This window comes from Ceratosolen solmsi, unplaced genomic scaffold (genome assembly GCF_000503995.2).
Source record: "Ceratosolen solmsi marchali unplaced genomic scaffold, CerSol_1.0 scaffold2, whole genome shotgun sequence".
In the NCBI taxonomy this organism is placed as follows: domain Eukaryota; kingdom Metazoa; phylum Arthropoda; class Insecta; order Hymenoptera; family Agaonidae; genus Ceratosolen; species Ceratosolen solmsi.
In genome coordinates, this window is record NW_011948422.1 from 4,151,289 (window position 1) to 4,178,432 (window position 27,144).

Below are 27,144 nucleotides of genomic sequence, written 5' to 3' on the forward strand. Positions count from 1 at the left end.
TTCCCACGGCTAGCAAAATAAAAGGAAAAAAAAAACAAAAACAAAAATCAATCACGCTTAATATTCTCCTTTCGCTGCTCAATGCGATCGACATAATGTTGGTGGTCCCTGTGCGGGGCATTTCATTGACGAATAAATGTCATCGTCTCCACCACGACTCCCAAGGAGCTTCGTCGGCCATTACTCGGCGTAAACTCGAGTGCTGAGTTACGTAATGTTAAGCTGGAGGAACTAGCGAATCCGCATCGGCCACCGTCGCCAACGACTGACTCGCTTCACGCACCACCTCGGCCTTATAAAATCTGCACGCACGCGACTTTTCCTAGTGCGGCCGTTGCAAATGAGCCGGAGTAAAATTCGGAACGGTCGAATGCCGTAAGCTAGCGCCGTTCTAGCGGTGCTGCACGGAAGCAGGCGGCACGGCACCTCTCCGTCGCTGCATTCGTCGTCGCCGTACGCCGCTGCTTACGATCGCCGTAGCGGCAACCGTCGCCGCCGTCGCCGCCGCCACCGCCGCCGCCGCTACCGCCACCGCCTCGGCGGCACGTCTCCCTCCTCCTTCGTCCCGGCCGCCGCCGGCACCACGCGCCAACGAGCGAAAGAGAGAAAGAAGGAAGGTGCCGCCCGACGTCGGTAGGCACGACGCGCCTCGCACATTCAGTGCCTAACAGTGCCGCTGCCCGGCTGCTTGTGTGTGCGCGCGCGCGCGCGATCCTCTCATTCCCAGCTGGCAGCACCTTCGCCGGACTATAAACAAACAGCTTCGATTTTCCCTCTGACCGACTACGCTGACCTCCTCGCTCTCCATGTGTATTTTGTGCGCGCGAGCGACGATTCCGCGATCCGCGGCACCATGAGACCCTGCCACGGCGGGCTTGACCTTGAGACGCAGCAGCCGTGATCGGTAGCCGCGGCCTCAACAGCCACCGACCGACCAACGCTCCCAACGTAAGTATACACACTTTATCGCTCTCTCTCTCTCTCTCACTCTCTCTCTCCCTCTCTCTCACTCTCTCTCTCTCTCTCTTCGTCTTTCTGTGCGAGCAGTTTATGCATATATGCGGGGTGGGGTGGGGCAGAGTTCGCTTCCCTTGTTGTTCTTTCACCCTATTCAGCGATGGCGGGGGTGGGGGAAGCCAGCTGAGCTAGAAACTTTGGATAATGGGAAAATTCTAGGGCGAGGCCAGGCGGTGACGAGCGCTCTCGAGATCTCGAGGAAACTCAACTGAAATTTCAAACTTTCATTGCGTACGCCAAGTGCTGTACCGTAATGTGGATCATCCATTACTTTTTCGTAATGGTTTTGCGAGAAGATGTGATCGGGCGGACGACATTGAGCCGTGAGACACGCAATCCCCGCGTCCAAGCTCCCATAATTACCGCTCTGATAATTTAGCCTAGAATCGCCAGTCCCGTAGCTCGCTCGATTTATTCATTATTGCGCGCATTTTTCAGTACTTAAACATCGTCGCGCACGAGAGTGTCTTCGGTCTATTAAAGTTATCTAAGACAGGATTCCTGCGCACCTCGAAGCCCATGCAATTAATCCAATGTGCCCATGCCATGGATATACATTATACGCGCGATTAATAAACACGTAATAGATGCTCGCGGTGGTCTTATCTCTCATCGGCCGGGCCGTCACAACTTCCAATAAAGTTGCGATCGCATGCGCATATTAAGCGCGAGGATCTCTCGATCGCCGGGCGATCGTGGGTGTAACCAGCCGCTCCCAGCCAAAGACAAAGAGGAAAGTACGTATTCGTGACTTCAAGAAGGATCGATTGTCAAAACGGTAGCGGCGATCGGCGGGCGCAAAGGGTCGAGAGAAAATCGGCAGCCGACGGCGCATCCTGTGCGGCGCCGTTGAGCTTAACGGGGCTCCCGCCCAAGCCCTCCTGCCCCAGGACGTGAAAAACGCCGCATGTATTATTTATGCGCCCGGTAGCGGCACCGTGCGATTACGATGCACAACGAGGGACGTGAAGGAGCGCGCGTTTCCCGCCAAACCCGCCCGCCGGCTCACTTATTTACTATTACGACGCAGATTCTCTTGGGCGGTAAAGGAGGCGATGTCGGTGTCACACTCGCACTCGCGTAATTTTCTGTCCCCGGCGAACTTAAGGCCCTCGGCGCTTTATTCCTTTGTCGAGGGAGGAGGCTATATTGTCCGGCTGCTCCTGGCTCTTAGGAACTTAGGAACCCGGTGGTGGTGCGGCTGGTGGGACTCGGCGAGGGCGGTCATAGTCCCGAGATTTCGCCCGTAAAATACATTCTTATCCACTAGCGATTTTTAAAACTTCATCGCGATCCTTAATCCGCCGGCCAATCTTTCCAATGAATCCCATTCCGGTCGATTATTGCCATACAATGTTGGCCAAACTTGGCTGTCCGAGTTTTCTCTTTCTCCCCTCCATCCCCTCATCGTCCATCCTCCATCCACTCAACTATCAACCATTCTTTTACACTCTGTCATTTAACGGTTAACGGGCTCCTCGCTTCGCCCCTTTCTAACAGGCGCGACTAGTTACTTTTTAACGCGCTCGTTAATAATTTCTTCGCGACCTTTCTCCCTCGGCATTTTGAACATACATGTTTGGGCATATTCGCACCTCGGCGTCAATATTACATTTTGGCTCTTTTGTCCATTCGGCTTCGAGGCGTTGCAAAGCACCTTTAACATTGCCCTCATTCCACATTGTCTTAAGTTAATTGCAAATTGTGATGTAAGACGGCGTGTAACGTGTCACCGGCGCGGTTAGTTGGCGCGAAAGAAACAGCGCAGGTGTACCTAATTGTATTTGGAGAAAATTGCATTTTTATATATAGGAATAATAATGTTCGCTATTGCTAGGGCGCGCGATTACGATCGGCAATGAAAGAAATCCATAATAAAAGTTTCTCGGCGACATCAGCGTTCAGAGTTTTTAAATCACGGCCCAACGAAAGATAAATGCAAATACGTAGAATGCCGTAGGGAGGGTGGGGGGGGGGAGAAAAAACATCATCGCCTGTCGTACGAGCGCGAGCTATTTGGCGATGGAAAATAAAAAGACGAGGATGGAATGAAGAAACGCTCGATGTTGACTCGACATCACGTTGGTCTGTGCGCATCCTCTTATCTAAATGTTTCGAAATGATTGTGTCGCGCTGGAGCTAAAATTATCTCCCCCTCACTTTTACTCTTCCCCTTCCGACGTCGTCGTCGTATTCTTGAGTGCATGTCAGCCAAGTCTATGTATATATTTCATCGATTCGCGTAAATTCTCTTATCGTTCAGCCATCGAAGATTAGCGATTTGGCCGCACAACCGCCTGCGGCGGCCACTTTATCGCTTATCATTCATTCGAGCGTCAAGTGAGCATTCGCGTTTGGGGGATCGCCGCTTCTTATCGGCCGGTTTCTTCTTCGGCCAACCTAACGCTATACTCCCCCCGTTGCTATTATCCTGCGTGTATTGAATGATCGCTGCGAATTCATTCAAGGACGAGGCACCAAGTGACATTCGCTAGAAGATCGAGGAGAAGAGAGAGAGAGAGAGAGATAGATAGATAGATAGATAGATAGATAGATAGATAGATAGATAGATAGATAGATAGATAGATAGATAGATAGATAGATAGATAGATAGATAGATAGATAGATAGATAGATAGATAGATAGATAGATAGATAGATAGATAGATAGATAGATAGATAGATATAGATAGATAGATAGATAGAGATAGATAGAGAGAGCGAGAGAGAGGAAGAAAGGTGATGGGTGGGATGGGCCGAGGGTTGCGCTCCATCTGTCACGGATATTCGCGCACAAAAGCGATGCCGAGTTAAGACGTAAATTGTTTTCTCGTTGTATTATCCGAGCGACTGCGGTTGTATTGCTTTCGCCCATTATATCGATAAGCCCGACGAGGATTTCCCATAGGAAAGGCTACGCTTGCATTTTATATTATATTCAAAGTTTCGTCTTATTGCATATCGAGTTCGCGACTTGGATCGATCGATTATAATTAAGAGGAGAGACGGGAAAATTTTTGAAACTACACTCGTGCTGTCATGCAGCCTTAAGTACGGTCGCTCTGAATCTAACTTACGCGTGCTCGTAGGAGTTCACTTTGGAAGAGGGGAACGTCCATAAGTAAGGTAAAACATCGACCGAGAGTGTCCACAAAAGTGCAATGACAATTATAGTTAGAAAGCGGTGGAGGGGGGGAGTTGGAAGGGAGGTGAGCCGGGATGAGAAGAAAAGCGTAAGCGTCGTCCGCGCGACGGGGTCAAACAGCATAATGAAAATTCGAGTCGGGTGAAGCTGCCCTTACCGCCGCCCCCGCTGTTCCGTTCCCATCGAATATTAACGGACGAGACTTGCACCTCCGCACCCACGTCGCGTATTATCCCATCGATGAGTACGATCCGATTGGACGCGCGGTTGACGAGCACAGCAGCTTTTAAAGTGCGCTTTCCCCTCGCTTCCTCTGGCCCCGTTTGCACGCGCGAGCCAATGCATTAGAGGCCGAGAGCAAAGACCTCATTACACTAAGGCGCCTTGCGACTCGATCGAATAAAGTCCTTTCTCCGAATGGTTCAATAGTACGCCGAGGATGATGAGAAGGGGGAGGGGCTATGATCAGGTGGGTAGGAGGGTGTATGGACGGTTGACGAGGCGAGCGGGTGGGTGGATGGGTGGGGGTTGGGATCCGGCTATGAAGGAGGATGAGGAGAAGGTGGCGGTGGCGTTGGTGATAGCGACGGAAGAGGGGGGCGCACCAAAGGGAAATGGATCTCTTTCTTAGTTCTCCAATGTTAGATAATCATCGGAGCTATGACGACGCGCGGCTGATGCAGTCCACATACACAAATGCACGAGCAGGTACACAGAGGCGCAGGTAGTGGGATCTCGTAAGTCCCCCTCGGGCCGCGCCATTGTTTGGCCCTCGTGGGCTAGTTGTACAACCTCCGGACCCGAGAAACACGGAGATCGTCTTCTCTTGCTCACTTAAATCTTCGTGCGCTGTCTGGTTCCTCGTCGTCCTTTTCTTCTTTACTTATTCTTATGCTATACGTACTCATTTTACTCTCTCGTACGTCTCATTTTTTCCTATCTCTTCTCTATACTTTGTTGTTTCATTTTTTTGGCGCGATTCTTGTTGCTCTCTTTTAATTGCGGTGATTTTCACTTTTTTGCCTTTGTAAATTTATGTATTCCTGTCCCTCTTCTCTCCCTCATTGCAATCCAGCCGCCACCCCCCCCGCCCTCCCTCTCGCTCACTCGCGCGCATTTACACCCGCGCACGCACGTGCACGCGCTATTTTAGCTATATATTTTACTTTTCTCCAAATTCTTATGTGTATGAAAGCGGATGTATTATTATTATGCTCTTGTTTTGCGTAATTTGAATATTATTTTGAAAATCTTTATAAATTTTAATGTAAAAGCAATGCATAATATTAAAATTTATTAAGACAAGGTTAACGAGTTGGTTCTATAACCTTAGGTGCTGCCTGAAAATCTCATCTTGGACGAGTTTTGTTTCCTTTCATTGTCTTATACGCCAATTCCCTTTCAAACTCATTTCTTTTGTACTAGCTTTTCTTTTGTCTTTCATATTATTTTTTCACTACTCACAAAAGGTTCAATCCTTTCCCTCTTTTACACTTAATTATTATTTCCATCTTTATAACTTTAGACGTCTCTTCAGTTTTTTTTGTTGTTTTTTTGTTTGTTTTTGTTTTTGTTTTTGTTTTTGTTTTTGTTTTGTTTTGTTTTGTTTTACAAATGCAAACACAGTCGTTTTACAAATTCTGCACTTGCATCATTAAAGAAATATTTATTAAGAACATAAAAAATGCTATCGTAAACACTCTTATTATATCGTCGTTTAAAGTATCTTTCAATATATCAAACTAAGTATATATTCTATAATAGTAGCAATCTGTTTAACCTATAATAATAGCAATCTATTTCACTAGATGCTTCAACGGTATCGGTAGAAAAATTTTTCACTCGATAAAAACTCCCGTAAGATCAATTGAAAAATCCCCAGGAACGCGACCAAATAAATCCTATTAAATATTAAAGAATAAACTCTTTGATTTCAAAGTATTATGCGTTTCCTCCTTGAGCTCCATTTCCCGTTCGGCTTTTCCCCATTATAATAATGCAAACTAAGTTACCTCAATCCGTCTCCTTTCGTATTCTTCTCACTTCTACCTTCGCTCATCCCCCGCCTGCCCGCCCCGCCCGACACGCCCTCGCCGCGTCGTGGCCCATCGTCCCACCCTATCTCCGCGCGACGGCAAGAGGAGGCTCGATTTCGGATTTCGTCTCTTGGACTAGAACGCCGATTTCGAGCGTCGGTCCCCTGGGCCTTCCCCAGGGACGCGCGTCCCATTGTTCCGTGACTGCGGGCGTACGGCGTCTATCCGCACCCACGGTGCTTCATCGGCCAGACAGGATCCGCCAAAACACTGACTTTGGAAATTACTCGAACTGAGATGCACTCATTTATCGTGTGGCAGTTAAACATGACAGGCGGCCGGCAGTGTCAAATTTTCGGAGATCTGGTTCTACGTATTCCACGGGCTCATCGAGTTCTCGATCCTTTCCCAAACAACGATGATTTTTGCGCTTTTTTAGAGTTTCAGGGTTCAGGCCTTTTTTCCCCTATTCTCAAGTACTTTATTTTCCTTTGCCCATGATGGATTTTCAAATGTCAAATCTTAAAACAGACGCGATTTGGCGCTTGTTTTCCCTCTTCTTATGTCTCAAAGATGTAAATTTTAAGCGTCATCGAGAGACTGGGCACCTTTACAAATTAATGCAAGCCTTTATTGATTTTGTGCAACTACCATATTTTTTTATCTCTCTCGGTTAAAGAAGTTCATGTCATTTTACAATTATTCTGTTTGTGTCACCGTATTTCTTTTCTTTTCTTTTCTTTTCTTTTTGTCTCTTAAAATGATAAAATTCAGCATTTGCGGAATTTGATTGAAAATTTGCGGAATCGTTGCAAAGACTTACTTACCGACACTAGGAGCACTACCTGTACTTTTATAATTGATTAAGAATTAAAAACTTTTGCGATTTAATTGAAAGTTTTTATGTGGCAAAAAGCAGTTTGCTTGTCTTAAAAAAAAAAAAAAATGTATATAATATTTTTCCAAACTCGCAAAAGAATCCTTAAGTACGTTGAGAGAAAATACTCATTACAGCATTAAAAGTTTCTTTTTATCAGTTTTTAACTTTGCAAACAAATTAAAAAAAATGACGTTAGTACTCATTACGTTTCGTAAGTTTGAAAGTGATTGTCCCGACAGAACAAAATATCCTTTTCAATTTAGTTTTCTTTTAATGTAAAAAACAAAAAATAAATAAACAAAAAAAAACAAAAAAAAAAAAATAAAATAAAAACAAAAAAAAACAAAAGAAAAAAAGATCCAATATTCCTTTGAGTTCAAAGACTATTAAAATACCTCTTTAATCCTCCACTACTAAAATCACATTATGGACACGCGTATCCTTTTCGAAACCGTAGTAATAATACATCACGCGTTTGTTCCAATACTAATTCGACATCGAGTGAAAGAAAAGAACGAAAGTCAATCCGCAATCGTTTTCAGCACAATCAATCGATCCCTCCGCAATCCCTTAGAAAAGGTGTTTAATTGTGTGCGTGCGTGAATGCGTGCATGAAAAAAACAAAAAAACAAAAAAAAATGTGTGAATTATTGAATTTTGAGAATATGTTGCAGTGTAAATATAAATACACAGATGCGTGAATGTGGTAATGTACAGATATTCGTGTGCATAGACGTACGTATACAGGCCACGGATGTGTATGTAGTGTGTGTGCATGCGCTCATTTATCGTACATTATCAAGTTCGGATTCACACACGTACGTGTGGAAGCGCGCGTTGCCGCAAAAGCACAAACATTCCTCTTCACGATATCGCGAATATTATCTGAACATTCTTTTCGACAATGTCCGTTGTGCAGCGACACGTAATGTGCAGCACACGGCACTGCTGCATTATCATCACCGTACGAATGGCTCTTTATCTACGCTCGTAGAAAATAGTGCGTATGTAAACAGGCGTGCGCGGGCGCATATCCACACTAATTTACCAACGCATATACGCAAACATAATATACCCTACTGCAAAGTTCTGTCTCTACCTGCTCCCACTAGACGCCTCAGGGATGTATCCGTATATCTGTATATACATCGCTTTATCTCGCACGGCCTTCTGAAAGACGAGAGAGAGAGAGAGAGAGAGAGAGAGAGAGAGAGAGAGAGAGAGAGAGGGCAAATAGGAGGAAAAACCGGTTCTGCAGGATCTTTAGACTCGAAAGAGAAAGAGGACGTGCGTACGTTTCGTGCGCGTCCATGTGTTGTGTTGATCTTCACCCACGCCCAGAAGCGATATTCGTCGGTCCTGCGTATATGTACAGAGGCGCACACTAGCGCACGTGCGCCCTTCCTATTTCGTGTAACTCTTACTGCGGTGTAACTCCAGTCTTATTGAATTTCGAATGTACAGTTGTCAAGCGGTCGGAGATTTTTTATTTTACTTTTTCGTGCTCGGCGTGTAGGGTTGGCTTGTTAAACGCTTGCGTGGCACTGCTAAACGTTGCGATTTTTTGTACTTTGATACGTTCGCTCGTAGCACAACAAAGGGAATATTAAATGTTAAAGAAGGATAAATAGTATTCGGAAAAGAATAATATCGGAGCTCGAAGCTTATTTACGTATTTGCAGTATGGAGAGAAACTTTGAAGTTTCACAAAAATGATTCTCGCAGCTTAATATGCAAACCCCTTTTGCTCGCATTTTATTAAATTGCGCAATATACGATTGCGCGCGCTCACGCAATCCGTAATATTTTGCAAAATGTTACTGCACATACTTTACATCACACACGACACTCACGGAATCGTGCTTTTTTGCAAAGTTCCGGAAACTCTTACTACCAAAATTTAATAAATGCATGAAGCTGGGAACCAGTCATGATGCCCCCAATTCCACTTAATAAAATCAAAAGCCGAGTTCCAAAAATTCCAATTACCGCTTTCTACATCTAGAATACGATGGGCATTATAACATCAGCTATTATTATTTCGAGAACGGGGCATACGGCGAACAAGGCTCAAGCGCGCACGTATACACAGTGTCAAAGTAAATTCTCCTAAAAAAATAAAAGACCAGTCGAGTAAGCCTTTTAACTGAGACACGGTAATCGCCGAGGAGCGTACGGCCTAAAATGGCGCTCCTGAGTTCCTACGCATTGTCTCTCTTTCTCTCTAAGCTAATTCGCAGTCACGGCCACAACGAACCTCTCTCCTTTTGCTTCCATCCACGAGCAACGAGGGTCCGGAAGAAAAACGGCGCCGAAAAAACCAGAAGCCCAAGGCAAGAAAGTGTGCGTGATAGAGAGAGAGAGAGAGAGAGAGAGAGAGACACGTGTCGGACATCTGCACGCGAACCTTTGACACGACAACGGGGTACCGAGAGTAGTAGTTTAACGAACGTCTGTCGATGTTATTGCTAGGAAAAAGAAAGCGGAACGAAAAAGACTCGATGCTAGAGATTGGCCGTGAACGATGTCTTGATTTTCCCTTTTCTCCGCGGCGGAAGGTGAAAGCAATTGGAAATTAGTTGGACTTGCTCGCGCTTCTGCGGCGTCGCTTGTATTTGGCTGAGAACGAGGGTGCGAGACCCGTTCGGTTGTCGGAATTAATTAATCGAGTCTAAGAGAAGAAAGATATATCATAGTTGCGGCCGAAAGTACTGTCTTTTCTTCGGTTGCGGCGCAATTCTCGATTCGAGTGCGATGAATTTCTTGTTGTGCCGTTAGGAGTCGCGCGGTATCGGAAATCCCGCGATGCTTTACCGAGGCGAGTCACTCGATACTTAATTATCCTTAATTAACCTCGAGAAAAATATGAATTGGAACGCTTATGAGATTCGCGTATGCGGCCACGAGCGATAATTGCTCTTTATTGATCAAATACGCGCACATTTATTAGCGATTGGCCCATTAGGATCTGCATTACGTGCGATGTGATTGAAAATGATACGTTAATTACAATGGCATTAATAATTGGACTAGTACTTGCTTCTCCACTCTTCTCGACTCTTCTCGACTCTTCTCTACTCTCGGCATAAGAGTAAATAAAAGCAAGATAATTAGGAACGCGTTAAAGCTCTTGAAATTTTCGGAAAAATCTTACTCTTCCGTTAATTGTTGTATTATAATATAAATTTGGATGACGTTTAGTTCGAATCCCTTAGTCCCTAATGTTATTGTACGAATACTTAAGGCCCATTATCTTAACCATTACTTCCGAGAAGCGACATTAATGCCGCTCGAATATTGTATAAAGTTTTATGAGCGTAGGTCGGCGCAAACATGTGCTTCGTTACCGCCTTAACGTTCGCGTACCAACCAGATCAATTTTCCACCCAAATAAATACGAGAATAGGAATTACGCTCGTGCGAGGTGAAAAAAAAAAAAAAAAAAAATAAAAGTCGCCTACATAAATTTAGAGCCTCGAGTTTCCAAATGCCAGGGCATTTATCTCGAATTACAATCTATCACTTTAGTGCTCGGCAGATAAGGAAGGAAGGAACCAGCGAGTCGCGTCGTCATTACTAACCAACTAAAAGCAAAGGAAGAATTTCGTTATAACCGTTTGAATTCCATTTCGATGCTTGGCAGGAACGGCGAAGAAAAAGCGAAAGGCGTGTACGACACTCGAGCAGCTCCAGATTAGATCATCATTAAAATCTCGTTTTTCCCTCGGCCTTGATTAAGCCCTCTTAAAAACGTCCTACCAGAGAAAAAAAAGGGAAAGGCAAACATGAGAGGGAGGAGGATGAGGAGGAGGAGGACGAGGACGAGGAGGAGAAGCCTTCAAAAACTAATGGGTCCATCTCGCGTTCGACTGACCACGGCATTTCTTTCTTTCCTACGCATCCCACACATTTCCAAGGATAACGGGCGCACTTCTCGCGGACGCGATATCGCGCGACTTCCTTTCATTAGGCTCGTTCGTTGCACACCGACTTTCTCGCCCGCGGCAAGGTAACCAAGAAGTGCATCGCCTTACGCGGCCGAGGAGTGCCGGTGGTGCCTCGGGATACGAAGGGCGATAAAGGACGAGGCATTGTTGTTTGGGCTTTCGAGCCGAAGTTACGTGGCGTCGCGTTGTGCATTGACCACTGGAAACTTTATTTGCTTATAAAATTTGCATGACTCTGCCCTCGTTAAATAATGTCCGGCTCTGCCTGATCGAGGCTCCCCCATGTACTTTCGATATCATAACTGTGACTGGAGGAAAACATTGATTGACGTCTTGGCTGCGTGTGTTAACTTGTGAGTGATATATTTCTCGAGCCCGTTGGATATATGTATGCCAACAATGTTTTCATCTTGTCATTATTACTCAGATTGAGTAATGTTATCTACCAACTATTTTGAATATTTCATATCTCATTAAAAACCCAACATAATATAGTATTATAACATAATATTTCTCTCTCGCATTCTTAAAGTTGAAGTGAGGTGAAATGTCATTGGCATTATTTGGCGAGTATCGGAGAATTCATTATTCTAATTCTATATCTAAATCTCAAATCTGCAATCTGAAATCTCAATTGTAGTGTTGTCGGTATTATTAGCTGATTCGTAGGTAATATGACATTGCAGTGAAAAATGTATCGATCACAAGATACACAGATACAAAGTGTTTTTCTTCCTACCAATCGTTAAAAAAGCTTCTTCGGTTTTGTTGAGCGAGGAGCGTAATTTTGATTTGCACGACTGAAAATAGTTGGAAAAGCTATTGGAGTCCATGAATAAATGTAATATCGTACGAAACACGCATGCCGAATACAATAAATCAATTTGCATGCTATAACCATGATTTCACGGTATTTTCAATAATAATAATAATAATAATAATAATAATAATAATTATTATTATTATTATTTATTTATTTTTTTTCATTTACTTTTATCTTCCATTGTTAATCTCTCTGTCTCTCGGTGTCCATGTGAGTGCGTACCTGCGTGTGTATGCCAATGAAGAATTAATTATATGCAATACATGGGTACCATAATTTAGCACGCGTATTATTTCCACATATAAGCGATAAGCTCGAGATTTTTGCAGTTTATCAGTTAAAAGGACGTAAGCGTAAATAAGAGGCTTTAACATTCTTCAAAAATACTTTTAATGGCCAATTTTACAAAGACCTTATTATTAAGATGGCCATCGTAATTGTTATATTTAAGCAGAAATTTTTTAGTAAAAGAAGCATTATCCTGTATTACCCAAAAGCGAAAAACCGCGCAACCTAGCCAGCTACGGCTATCGAGACAAAAATTAGTTCATCCAAGTACGTAAGTCAGCCGAGAGGCTCCCCTCAACTTTCTCTCCTTCGTCTTTGCGTTTCACTCATGTGGCTTTCATAGACACGAGACAGGCTAATGACCATTGGCACCATGGATGGCCACATGCACGACCGTTAGTAGTTGAATATTCGAGTGGGAATTAGTGTGCGCAAGTGCCGGGCGGGCTTCGGTGGTCTGGAAAAGTGCTCGGGACGACCGACGAACGACACTAATCCGGAGGAAAATTCGCTTGTCGGGGGCTTGACTAACTACGCCCTTTTCCCCACGACTTATATGTCATGCGTTTTCTCTATCTGTTCTCGTCATCGTCTTCGTCCCTTATTTCCTTGAGTGCCGTTGTACTAGATAAGCGACTCCACTAATACGCACGCAAGATAATTTTTCTTTATTTTTGCTCCAAGTTCTACATTTTTTCAAGGAATTCCGTAGTCCTGTGCTCGGCTATGAAAATTAATGTTCGTGAATTTTTCTAAATGTCGTTGAAATTCTAAATGAAGTTTTATTTTATTTCAATAAGCACTTATGAACAGCTGCTTCTATTTATCCGAAACAAAGAACTAGTCGAGCGCCGCATACATTTTACGAAAACGTAAGTGTGTAGTATTAGCAGAGAACTAAGCTACAATACAGACGCGATAATAATTTTCCATATTGATAAAATATCAATGGATAAAAACGTAGGATAAAAATTCGCTCGCACTGCACATAATAGAGTAATAAGTATTTTATAATGAAAAAAGGTTATTGTGTGGGTGATGCGTGAACTCATCATACGTGCACTACACGTGCAGATGAAAAAGAAGAGCTTTTAAACTTTATAAATAATAATGCAAAATTCCTTGGAAAGCATCGAAATATTATGCCTTTTGTTTGCGAGAATCAAAAATTTATAGAAAAATTGGATGGACTTTCTTATAAATACGAGCGTATTATTTATAGTAAACATATTTTTGTAAACTTTCTTTAATGCTCTGGGAGAAAAGATTTTTACTTCTATATTGTATTTTAGCGCAGCACGAAGAAATAATTTTATAAAAAACAATTGATAATGTTTTCAAATCTGTGTTAAATTGCTTAATATTTCTTGTGAATAATCGGTATATAGAAATGCTCTTCTGATTTTTCTTAATCACGAATTATTTTTATCTGTTATTCGTTATTTCATAGAAATGTTTGATTGCGTAAAGACATACTTATTGTAAGAAATGATAATAGTTACTACTATACTATTTTCTTAAGATGATGATAATAAAAATGCAACAACGATAACATTTTTTATGGGATGATTCACACAACCTGAATACACGATACAATATTTACATTGTCTATAAAAAATGTAATTGTAAATCTGCTTGCATTATCATTCGTGTAAGAAAATTGTGAAAAAGCACGAGACATCGTTTGAATAAAATAGTCAATTATGTGTTAATTAAAGCGCGATTATACGTATATTCAATTAAATTTTTATTCTTACCTGCCATTCACGGTCATCAATACACCATTAGGTTAAAAATAGAAAATTGATTTTGATCTCTCTGTAATATAATGTTCATTTGCCGAGAATCAATCGTGCACGGCAATAGCAGAACAAAACTTATGCATCGCCAATGGTCATGAAAGGATGAAAGATTGCAAATGCAGAAAAATTGCCAGACAGGTGAGAAATAATAAAACCGACAACATAGGCGCATGTAATTGGAAAAGTCCATAAAACGAATAAGAACTTTGCGTATCGCTCCCATAGCTCTCTTTTCTTTGTTTTTGCAATTCGGTTGAGATGATCGGGAGCTCGAGCCGACAAGTGGGACGAGATTTCGTTAAAAGTTACCGAGTCGCCGCCCTTCGCTATATTGGCGCACGCGCGTGCAAGCGATCCATCATTCATCGCTCCTCACTCAACCGTAAAAAAATACAGTTTGTCTATAGAGCACAGAACTTTTCTCCGGGCACTTGCGTTCGTGCGCCCGTGCGCACGCGAGAGAATCGAAATTTTCTTAATTCTTAAATTGGCTCTTTGCTGCGGTTTTGCAAGTGTTGCTCCCTCCGCACTTACCGTTGCTACGACATTCGCTTGCGTACGGTACGAAAGAAATTATTATCTGCCTACCTGCTTTTTACCTATTTGTTGGCTTTATTGTTGTTATTATTATTATTATTATTATTGTTATTATTGTTTTTCTTCTTCTTCTTTTTTAACGACTGTCGTATATGTTGTATGATTTTTCGGTTTAGATTTCATGACTCATTATGCGGTGGCTGTGCAAAAGTAAGAAAGAAAGTTGGATATTAGCGTATTATGCAGGATTTCTCAAAGCCTGTTAGTTTTACATTTATCTGCGTAATGGATTTTTTTTTTCCTGATTCATTTCAATGATTATACATTAGAAACTTTTACTTTACGTAACTAAAGGTAAAAAACTGCGTAAGGCCGTAGTGCATTAGAAGCTTGTTTACGGCCAATTTTGCTATTCTTCTTTGAGGTAATTAAGAAGGTAATGTGCTTATACTTGAAGGCGATTAAATCTAAAATATGTGATCGTTAGAAAAAGTTATGAAATACATAAAACGACAGGAATTTAACTGCTTTTAATATTAACGAACCGAAATTTTTCAAAACAGTTTATTCTTAAATCTAAAAATAAGCACCCATATAAATTATCTTTTCGACAAAAAAATAATTAGCAAATCAAATGTTGTATATTTACACAACTTTTCATAAAGAATTGGAGATCTTTCATGGAGATAAGTGAATATTATTTATTTCAGCGAGTAAACACGTAGGCCATATCGGCTTTAAAGAGGGACACATCCGTTTAGAGTAGAATCAAAAGTAATATTTACAAGTAAAATCGGAGCAATTCTTTTACAACACACCCAAAGTAGAAAGTATTCTTAGGCGGTCAGTCCTAATGATCCTTCGAACCTGTTGAACGAATTTTATTCCGGAGTTGGTAAAATCGTTGGACAACAGCTCGAGGGCGAAATGTGGAGTTTCCGGTACGATTGCAATATCATTATACATGCAGGTGCAACGCACTGTTATGGATAAAAAATTCTTTTTTCATATCCAATCATAAATACGTTACTACATAAATGATTATACGACGTTAAGCATACAGAGTAAATAGTTTTTTTTCTTCTTTCTTTTTTTGTTTGTGCATTTGATTTATTTATTGCCGTTACACATGATAAATGCGCGCATAAAAATTATCACGTACCTATATAAAATAAGAAATAATTTCATATTTTCACGAATTTTTATATCCCCGTACATTTAAAATTATAATATAATTTGTTTGGAGCAAGAGGCGACGATAAGACTTGACATACATTTAAATAGATATGGTTATTTTACCATTCGAATAATGAAAAATAACACTATTGAATTATTAGATAATTGGAAACTGAATACGTAAATATTTCATCAATTTACTGTAATGCATAATATATAAGAATGATAATATATAATTGTAAAATAAGAAATAATTACAGTCTATTCAATGTTTGTCTGATTAATGCAATTATAGCCTATATTATTTATATCAATTTTATTGTATTTGTTATATGCGTACAAGTAACTTTCAAACGGTCTCGCGGTAACATTACCGACATTTTCTTACGAAATATTTCCAGAGTAAAAATATGTTGAATTAATTATTTTATAATTTACTCTAACAAAAAAACAACATATTACATAACAAAAAAAAAAAAAAAAAAAAAAAAAAAAAAAAAAAAAAAAATGAAAAAGAATAAAAAAACAACTGATATCGACATAATAATTTCGAATGACACTTTATAACACAGCTACGTCAAATTCAATAATATTCGATAACACTCATTCCGATTTCGATATTTCTCTGAAAAATATTTTCGTTCCCTCAATTTATTGGCAAACAATTCTCTTTTAAAATTCATTTGCCATCTCAATAAAAATAAACGCCAATAACAGCACTTATCATTTATGCATAGCTCATCGCTTAACCATATCCCGGCGAGCAGATCATTTCACTGGGGACAACACACGTAAGGATTGAAAAGGTCTTTTAAAGCTTTTGAAAATTATTCGACACGATTCTCACTTCGTTCCTTTTCCCGATTATCAACGGTTTGGAAGTTATACGGCCGCAACGCGACCTCTCAATGGTTTCCTTTGTAGACACCAGAAATTCCGCCTAAATGTAAACGACTTTACGTGCGAGCGCATAACTTTTTATTGTTCTCCGAGATATAATAATCCTTGTCTTCCCTGCATGACATGTGTGAGTTTGCTTATGAGAAAATGATAGTTACATAGCGAGAGAGAAAGAGAGAGAGAGAGAGAGCAATGAATTAAGTAAATTTTACATTTAGATGCATTTTATCTTTATTGAAAAATTAATGGCTTCTAATTTTTCACATTATCTCTAATTAGATATAAATTTGATTCCATTATGTCACTGGATTGAGAAATGGACATGAATAATGAAAACTGTGGAGGAAATTTAATAACTATTAATTGTCAATAACTAAAATATCCCATGAGGATTGATAAGTTCTCCCGTGGAATCGTAGATTCATCGTATTAGCTGATATTAACATTGATAAGTTGAATAAAGTTTAAAAACTGAAATTAATAATGTCATAATATAATAGTAATATAATCATTCTTGTTGCCGTAGTAAATTCACAGCGATAAGGTGGTTTATATATCTAAGCTATAATGTGTAAAAGTTGTGTTCCGGCTATATGATTCATTGATAAAAATATTATCGTCGTTGCATTTTTCCGTTCATCTTTCTATTATGTAAGTAGCGTCGTAACTTCAAATAACATTATTTAAAAAATCCACTGTCACATTAAGAGTGTCGTGTATATTGAAAAAAGAGAACCTCGTTTCGTAAATATAAACACGTGAGTTTTTATTTAAGAAAAAATCGCCCACGTCAATGTGTTTCCATAACAAATATTATGTTAACATTAGCCAGTGATAATTGTTCCTCGGAATTCGACCAATTTTTTATCTTATAATCGTCGCAATTAAAATCCATGATTTATTTGCCATTAGTTGTCGAGCATAATTAGCGAGAGGGGAATGGAGAGAGTAGGAGAAGAATCCTTTTATTGTCCTTGCGTTCGAGCGAGCTTGGAAAATCAAGCTACCTCGATCTTACCCGCTGAGTAATAAGAAAATTACTATTTTACCGAGTACATTAAGTATATTAGATGAGAGCTAGACAGCGCGTCGCCGTGATGATTATTAACTTGAGTTATCGCGCTTTGTTGAGACTGGAGTTTGTGCGCACGCGCGGGAAAAGTCGCGCACCAGACAAGCTGGGCGATTTCCTCGTTTGTGGCGCATCGCGAAATTGCGCTCGGAATTGAGTAGCCCTCGCTTATTGCGATCTCCCCTCCTTGGCTTCGAGATTAACATGGCAAATGGATTTTTATTTCTCACTCCTTATCTCCGATTTCGAGAGAACGCGGCATCATTTTGGTTTTGACGTTTGTCCGTGTGATTTATCGATGTGTCGCGTGGGCATGCGCTGATATTTTCACGTTTAATGTGAATATATAAATGGTAATCGACAATGGAATAATTCTTAATATTTGTGTGTAGAGAGAGAGAGAGAGAGAGAGAGAGAGAGAGAGAGAGAGGCGAGGCATCGAATGAAATCAGATATGATAATTTCGATTAAGTTCTTTCTTCCTCTACCAGTAATATTGAAATTAAATGGTTTTTTTTTTTTTTTTTTTTGTTTGATCAGCGAAATTGAAGCTCGATAGTGCAAAAGTATATGGAAAAGAGACGACAAAATGTTATTTCTTTCAATAATGCAAATCCAACGTATATTTACATAATTTCATGAAATTATAAATATATAAAGTCTTTGTAGCATTTTTTTTATTGTTAAAAATTTGTGTATTAGCAACGTTACGTAATTTTTAAGAGCTCGCACTCATAAATTTAAGATAAAAGTGGTGATATTAGTATGGAAATCGTATTAGAATACATGCATAAATGTAAAATATTTATAAATAAAGTGAAAATATTAATTAATAAAGCTACTTGAATTTATGATAATTAGAAACTTTTAATAAACGTTATTAAATTATAATGTATTTTGCAATTACCTATTTTGCAAAATATGGTAAACTCACAGTAACTTGAGCGTGTTAAAATTTAAAATGCATTAAACTACTACTATTTAATAAATATCAAGTTGATAAAATCGGAAAGAATATTGAGGAGCGTAAAATTTATCGCAACTATATTACTTTGGAAACAAATGTGATTTTAAAATTAACAATTCTGAATGCACAAGTTACTCCATTCAGGAGGTGAAAGAATTTTTGTTTAATTTTTCAGATACATTCATTCAAACGTTTAAAAATCATTTTTATATTTATCTTCTTCTTCTTTTTCAGTAAATTATTATTTAAAAATTTGTAAATTTTAATCTTCATGGTTGGTTAAATAAAAATCATTATCATTGTTTTCTACACGAAATATTGAAGTTTGTGAAATTTGCGACTATGTTGGAGCTTTGTTTGCGTCAATGGGACCATAAATGTTTCCCATTCCTGGATCTTCATAACAAATAATAGAAAAAGTTTTGTACAGAGTAGTGTAATCGCGTGAGCGAGTTTTCGTATTTTGTACATCAGGCCAATTTATATGTAATTGTTCAATTCGTCTCGTTAGTTCTATCCATCAAAAAGCTGTAGCCAATTGGATTGCTCGCTTGAGAAGTAGATAGATAAAGACGGGGAGAAAGAGAGAGAGAGAGAGAGAGAGAGAGAGAGAGAGAGAGAGAGAGTGAGAGAGAGAGAGAGAGAGATTGCGGGAAGGACTTTGCTCGTCCAAGAATTGATCGGCAATATCAGTAAAGTTACCTGACGGGGCTCGTACCACAGTCCATATACACGTTGCATCGCCGGCAAATTTTGGCGATGATCTTGGTCCCGAAATACATGCGCGCCCATACGTCCCTCATACCGTTAATCGAGATGATCGATCGACTCACTATCGGCATACCATTCGAAGGTTTTATCTAATTCGATGGTTCGCGCATTCGATTACACGCATAGGCTTATCCTCGCTTGGCTCTGGTGACATTCGAATGCAAGGTGTCGTGGTTTCGTTGCTCGAATGTTTAAATAATGTCGGCAACTTATTTTGACATGGAACTTCAATTAGGTCGAGCGAACGACGCCGTCCTTTTTCGTAACGGATTTTGATCGATTCCATGTAACGTCCGCTCACCGGTTTGTCCTACGCTGTATCCAAAGTTTTTTCGTTATGTGACTGCTGTTGGCACAACATTCCAGTGCTCTGGGCTGGATTTACATTTTTGCGGCACAACATTTTCGAATCACATACGAATTTCATCAGCTTTTAATATACTTTGATTGCCTTTTAATATTAAGTTGATAAATATTATAATACTCGGTCGTTTTTATTAAGTTGAGACGAGCGATTGTTTCTATAAAAGGATTTCTCAGAAGAGAGTCGACAGATTATATCGAGATGTAATTGCAGACTGAAGGAATTAAATTGGGGATATTAATAGTCGAGGGCAGAGTATTTCTCTTTGAATAATGAACTATTTCGGGTCAGTAGAGTGACAAACAAATTAAGCGAATGCGCTCGTAGCTTATTTTGACATGGAAATTTAATCGGAATAAACAATTGCTGTAATCGACTTTGATGAATTGTTTGATATTGACGCTAATTGTTGCACATTAATTCGACCCAGTAATATATATATATATATATATATATATATATATATATATATATATGTGTGGTGTATAATATATAGAGGTGGAGTAAAAAAATGTATTTTAAATATTCGTCTCAATGTTTTAACAACCCTAGAATCTCCAATTAGACAAGTATTTATAGTATTTATATTAACAAGTTGTATATACTAAATTGTAGTTCAATTAAGTGACAAACCGTGCGCTAAATACAAGGTAATTGAATGCCACGAAAGCGATCACTGGTAATAATATCGATCGGTAATTTCAGCCGATACTGTGGATTTTCCGCCCCTTCGCCATTTCCCGGTGAGCTGGACTGTTGTTAAACACCCGTCCGATACAATTAAAGAATGAAAAGCAACAAATATGAAAATAAGGCGTCGCTGTTTAATTTTCAACCGAGCAATCCAATTAATCTCGGAAAGTCGTCCATTAATGTTGACGCTAATCGATCCGCTAATTGCTAATCGATTAAACATCCAACGTCGATGCGAGCGACGCTAATGATCCACCCTGGCCGATAAAAGTAATTTTACCAACCAATCGAGATTGGTGCATTACGTACTCGTTGCGCCTCACTTTTTCAAACACGGCATACGTACTCGTAGACACAAGTGTCAAGTACTTGACAAGCCAACGGTACAATGCTCGAGCCAAGCCAACACGCACGCACGCACGCACGCACGCACGCACAGCACGCACAGCACGCACGTCTAAGATGCAAATGCCCGCACGCGGACAAATTCGCGTTGCATATCCGGCATTAAGAAATAAGCGCGACCTCGCATCACGAATGGACAAGGAAAGCTGCGTTTTGTTTGCCAAAGGCGCAATAAACATTTAATTAGCGCTGGTTAATTGTGCAGATTAGAACGTGTTCAGCGGGCTGCTTCGTTGGAGCCAAGTGAAAGCAGTCGCCTCTGGGAGTCAGTCGCTCATTCCGCTGATTATCTCGCATGTTTTAAAGTGGTGTATATAGAGTTATTTATTAAAAATCGTCCGAGCGATTTGGCGATCCAAAGCAAACATAAGCTCGCAATAAAGGCTGAATTTTTATTTGATTCTTGATAAGTAAATGGCGCGTTATCTTGCCATTAATTTGCTAATAAGAATTGCGATAAATAGCATTCCTTGAGATGCGGTGGTGTTTATTATTTCAGAAATGTGATTTGTAATTTTGTAGCATTGTGCATTGAAGGTTCATTGGAGAATGCGATCTATTCAGCACAAGTCGAGTAAAAGTTTACGATCGAGTATCAACAGATGCTTAACAATGAGATACATTATACATTTGCGGATGAATTTGTTATGTTATTAATATTTAATTTTTAACGTATTAAGCGCAAGTTCAGGTACTTCAATCATAGAATTAATACAATAGTGTAGAATTCTGTATTATAGGAAATAATTTATTTACAAGCGAAGAAAAATATACACCAATGCGTACGCGCGCGCGCACTAACACACGCGCACTAACACACGGGCACATATTTATATAGATAAATTCAAAGTTAATCGATTGATTAATGTTATGGTGCTTTTAATTGAACAATGTGTATTGTCCGTTATAACGTTCAAGTTGCTTTCTATGCTTGATATCTTTAGAATAATTGAAGGAGACGTAGCAGTTTAAGTTTCATATTATGATGACGGCATATGACACAGTGGAAATTTAATATTTAAGCACCATCTTGAGTTCTCTAACAGTCGAAAAATAATCTATTCTTGAAGCTAATAAAGTTATAATAAAACGATCGTATTCGTTACAATACCTTATCAGAATTCTCGTTAAAAATTTCGAGACGCGCGGAGGGGGAACGTCTTTCTATTAAAATATGAATTGACAGATGCGATTTAAACGTTTTTATCGACATTTCCGACTAATGGCTAGTGAAAAAATTCCGTTTGAACGAACGCACGAACGACGTGTTGCCTCTGACTGATTTTGTAAAATATAAAAATGCTGAATAGGGAGCGTTTCGTTGATTAAAAATCATAGCTCTTTCGATAGAAGTGCGCTTTTCGATGCGTTAGTTGCGATCTTTAGATTTTCATACGACATACATGAAATACGTATATCATCGTACGCGACAGTTATTAAAAGTTCAAAATCTACGTCTGGCTTGAATTTCACAAGGCACGCAGAAATCGGACCGTAAGACGTTCAAGTTTCTCGAAGTTACACATAAATTAGTTCGTCGTACGGAAAGAAACGCTCGACTTTCAAGCCTCGCTTAAACCTCGAGCATAATTGCGTAAGCGCGTTGCACCCAAATTGAATATGATTGATCGGAGAGGCATTGTTGGGTGTTTACGAGAATGAGCGGAGAAAAAGCGCAGAAAGGAGGGCGGAGGAGAGCGAGGGAGCTCGTGGTTAGGGGGTTGCGATGTGTGATGGGGATTTGGAGGGTGGAGAGAGGGTTAAATCAGCAATCAGCGGTACGAACTTAGCGTCGATTCCGATAAATTGTTTTATGCGCCCGCGAGAAATGGCATTAATCCCAAATATATAGTACGCGCTGCTCTGCGAGATTGGCAAATGCAACAGAGCGAGGCTGACCTCGTTGCATCTTGCTCCTCGCGCGCTTGTATCATGTAACGAGGGCGCTACGGATGCATTGCATTGCACGCGAATGCCCGTTTTATTTGTCCGTTAGGAGAGGAGGAGCGTTAGCAATGATCCGCAGTAATTAATTGCTTCTGTCGGATTTTTGCGAATTGGCCCCCGCCAACAGCGACCGAATGAGCGCGCGCGCGCGCGCGAGTGTAGTACGCGCCGCACTGATTGACTAACAACATGCGATCTTTTTGAGGAGATTTTAGATTAGTCGAGCTAATTGTAGTAAAGTCCGGAGTATTGCGAGTGGAATTGTTGGGGAAACTTTATGATCTGTTTTACTCGATACTGATTTCCCATCAAGACTTGGGATTATTCATCCACTACATCTGTCGGCGATGATCGTCTGCCATATTGCGCACACTGTGCACAGGATATGTTTCATTCCTTTTTAATTTTGTGGCTATCGTTTACAATGCTATTTTCAAATCTGTATTTAGCGCCAGATCGAGTGTAGTTTTAGCACTCGTATTACAGAAGACATTTATTTATTGCGTATTCCAATCATTGTCATTACGCTTCTATGCATATATATATATATATATATATATATATATATATACTGTATCGTCAGCAATTTATACGCTCGAGTATTCATCACTACTCCCGCACACATTGAATATGCGTAAGAATCGCTTGTTGTACGGCGAATGATTAAATCGAATTAAGCTTACGAAAAAAATGTACGCAGCGGTCGTCGGGGATAAATACAACCGAAACTCGTTCTCTTATCGATGTATATGCAAACACAGCTGAAGATATATAAGACTTTTGTCTTACGCGTAGTTGTTCGACACTAGGACTTTGCTCGATCAATTACGCTACGATTGGTTGGCGCTTTGCATCGAGGCATTATCGGGTCTCGCTATTACTAAGGCCTTTCTCGGTAGTGATTTACGAGCTTGAGAGAAAAGAGACACTTGAGAGAAAAGATATCTGTCGGTCTCGTGGCTATGCGAATACAGACGCACAAACAATTACTTGGGCGCAGCGAGGCAAAACCCATGGCATTGGCTACTTTTCAAAAGCTCCGCTATCCTTTATCATAAGCGCATCGATGATAAAGGCAAGTTCGGATTTGTTCAGTTTCGTTTTATTTCATTTAATCGAGCAGAAGCTCGATGATACGCATTTACAAAAATTTTGCAGGGATTGCGCTGCATTATCGCTTGCTCGTTAGTTATCGTCGCCCCTTCCCTTTCAAATTTTAACGATAGCCTTGATATTTTGTTATATTAGAATAAACAGTTCAGGAATTGAAGTAACTTTCCATTTATTTGTTGAATCGTAATATTTTATTAGGGATGACATGATAATACGAAATAGTAATATAGAAGGTATGACAATCTATGGTATAATAAGTATAAAGTATAATTTTTTATTTTATTACCTTTTATTATTATTATTATTATTATTACCTTTTATTATTATTATTATTATTATTATTATTATTATTATTTATTATTATTATTACCTTTTATTATTATTATTATTATTATTACCTTTTATTATTATTATTATTATTATTACCTTTTATTATTATTATTATTATTATTACCTTTTATTATTATTATTATTATTATTACCTTTTATTATTATTATTATTATTATTACCTTTTATTATTATTATTATTATTATTACCTTTTATTATTATTATTATTATTATTACCTTTTATTATTATTATTATTATTATTACCTTTTATTATTATTATTATTATTATTACCTTTTATTATTATTATTATTATTATTACCTTTTATTATTATTATTATTATTATTACCTTTTATTATTATTATTATTATTATTACCTTTTATTATTATTATTATTATTATTACCTTTTATTATTATTATTATTATTATTACCTTTTATTATTATTATTATTATTATTACCTTTTATTATTATTATTATTATTATTACCTTTTATTATTATTATTATTATTATTACCTTTTATTATTATTATTATTATTATTACCTTTTATTATTATTATTATTATTATTACCTTTTATTATTATTATTATTATTATTACCTTTTATTATTATTATTATTATTATTACCTTTTATTATTATTATTATTATTATTACCTTTTATTATTATTATTATTATTATTACCTTTTATTATTATTATTATTATTATTACCTTTTATTATTATTATTATTATTATTACCTTTTATTATTATTATTATTATTATTACCTTTTATTATTATTATTATTATTATTACCTTTTATTATTATTATTATTATTATTATTATTATTATTATTATTATTATTATTATTATTACCATTACCATTATATTAGGTTTAAGATATTCGATTAAAAGGAAATATGAAAATAATTGAATAGGTGACCAATTCATCAGCTTTATCAATATTTTTGTTAAAATTAGCTTCTCCTCTAGGAATATTTTTTAATATCATAATCTTCTCAATTTTGCATCGTGTTAATTTAACTTATCTCGTAGCTTATTATGTCATCACATCAGAGATATACTATAAACTATTTTCAAAGTGTTTCTCTAAATACTTAATACTTAATTATTTTCGTGCAAAATCTCTTGACTCTATAAGCTATTTAATGTTATCATAGATATTTTTGTTATAATCTTTTCGAAAGCTATTAGCACTTTATTATTAATAAAACTAACAAACCGAAGGAAATTCTGTGAATTAATTACTTTTAAAATTTCAACGATTTCTCGAAGGGAACAAAACAAAATTTCAAATTAAAAATTTACGCCATAAAGTGAAACGTGCACAACGTTGAAGTACCTACATATATATTTAGATATACCTGTCGTTCTAAATTTATGACCTAAAGTCGTCGTCACCCAAGTCCAAGGCTGCAGGTAGCCGCAGGAACAAATGCCACGAAGTTATAAAAAAGCAAACAAGAGAGAAAGAGAGAGAGAGAGAGAGAGAGAGAGAGAGAGCCAATATTACTTGGTTAATATGAATGCATACTATATTCACGTATGTATGTGCCCCAAGTGTGAAAAGAGCTCACCTTGTCATTTTTTTATTATATATGGAGACTTTTTGATGAAATTCTGTATATTTGAAAATAACAAATTAAACTTTCACTTGAAAAAGTGGGGCACACTAACATGCGGATTTCGAAGATGAAATACTGGCAGCATTACCGCTAGTAAATATAAGAAGTACGCTTAACATAAATACTTTCTTGTTACGTCGGTAAATAATAACAACGATAATAATAATAATAATTGATAGACTGCTAGTAAAATGACAAGAATTATTAACTGTGAATAAAAAATACTTTTTTTTTTTTTTTTTTTTTTTTTTTTTTTGAATAATGGCTAATTTACTTTCATATATATTACATGTGAATCAACAAAAAATAATTATATTTCCAATATGCCGTTCAACACATAACTAACACGTTCAACCTCTAAGCAATAAACATGTTTGTTTTAATTATGTAGCATTATACGATGAGCTCGTTTGATTTACCTTTTTAAGTTTCTCATTGTTTAACTATAGATTTTTAAATTAACAAGAATGTGTAAATTAACACAAAGCATAAATTAACGTTACAGTTAAAGGTTTTTGAATAATATTAAAAAATCTAAGCTATTAAACAGTGTATTCAATATATTTGCTTTCAATTAGAGGAATAAATTATTTTCTAATTATTCAGCTCATCAGCATTTAAAATTTATCAATAAAACGAAGAGATTTGGTTTAGTAATTAATTTAATCCACGATTGTATATAAAAATTAAACTCGACTGATTGCAATTAAAGATTTAACGCAGTACAAACAGTTATAAAGTATCATTTGCGATAAATCTTTCTTTTAAAAAACTACCTTTATGCACGCTTGATAATTATTTAATCCAATAAGATACTTTATATGTAGTATCATGAAATTAGGCATGAAATATTTCGCACCCCCGAACAAAATGTCATCGATAAATCTTGGATGAAAATTCACAATAATGTTTAATAGAAGTCGTTGCAATTACGATAATAAACTTTCAGTTCAGTTGTTTGGAACGATTATCATTATGTAAATAAATGCGGTTACAATTTTCATACGCGTACGTAAGGTGCAGTTTAACTTATACATGCCTTGCTTTAAAATACATTGGGTGTCAATAATGTCAATTGTTAGGCAAACGCATTGTACCTGACGGAGAAAAAAAAATTCGCCAACCAAATGGTAATCTTGTAATGAAATAAAACGTAACAGGACCCTCGGCAAAACGACAATTTTGCCAAGTGTCGGCACCGTCGGTTTTTTTTTTTTTTTTTTGACAATACTCAAATTAGCCGAGAAGCAGCCTCATTGTGAAACTGACGGTCATAAGATAAAGAACGTACAGTCTATCGCTGAC

The 27,144-nt window shown here is 38.2% G+C and overlaps 1 protein-coding gene across 1 annotated transcript in view; it reads left to right on the forward strand.

Moving 5' to 3' along the window:
• The first annotated feature begins 797 nt into the window (after window positions 1-797).
• Sema5c (Semaphorin 5c) overlaps window positions 798-27,144 on the forward strand; it is a 108,609-nt gene continuing 82,262 nt past the window's right edge. Inside the window, exon 1 of the mRNA XM_011499112.1 lies at window positions 798-948. The gene's annotated coding sequence lies outside the window, so the exon portion shown is untranslated. The remainder of the gene's footprint in view (window positions 949-27,144) is intronic.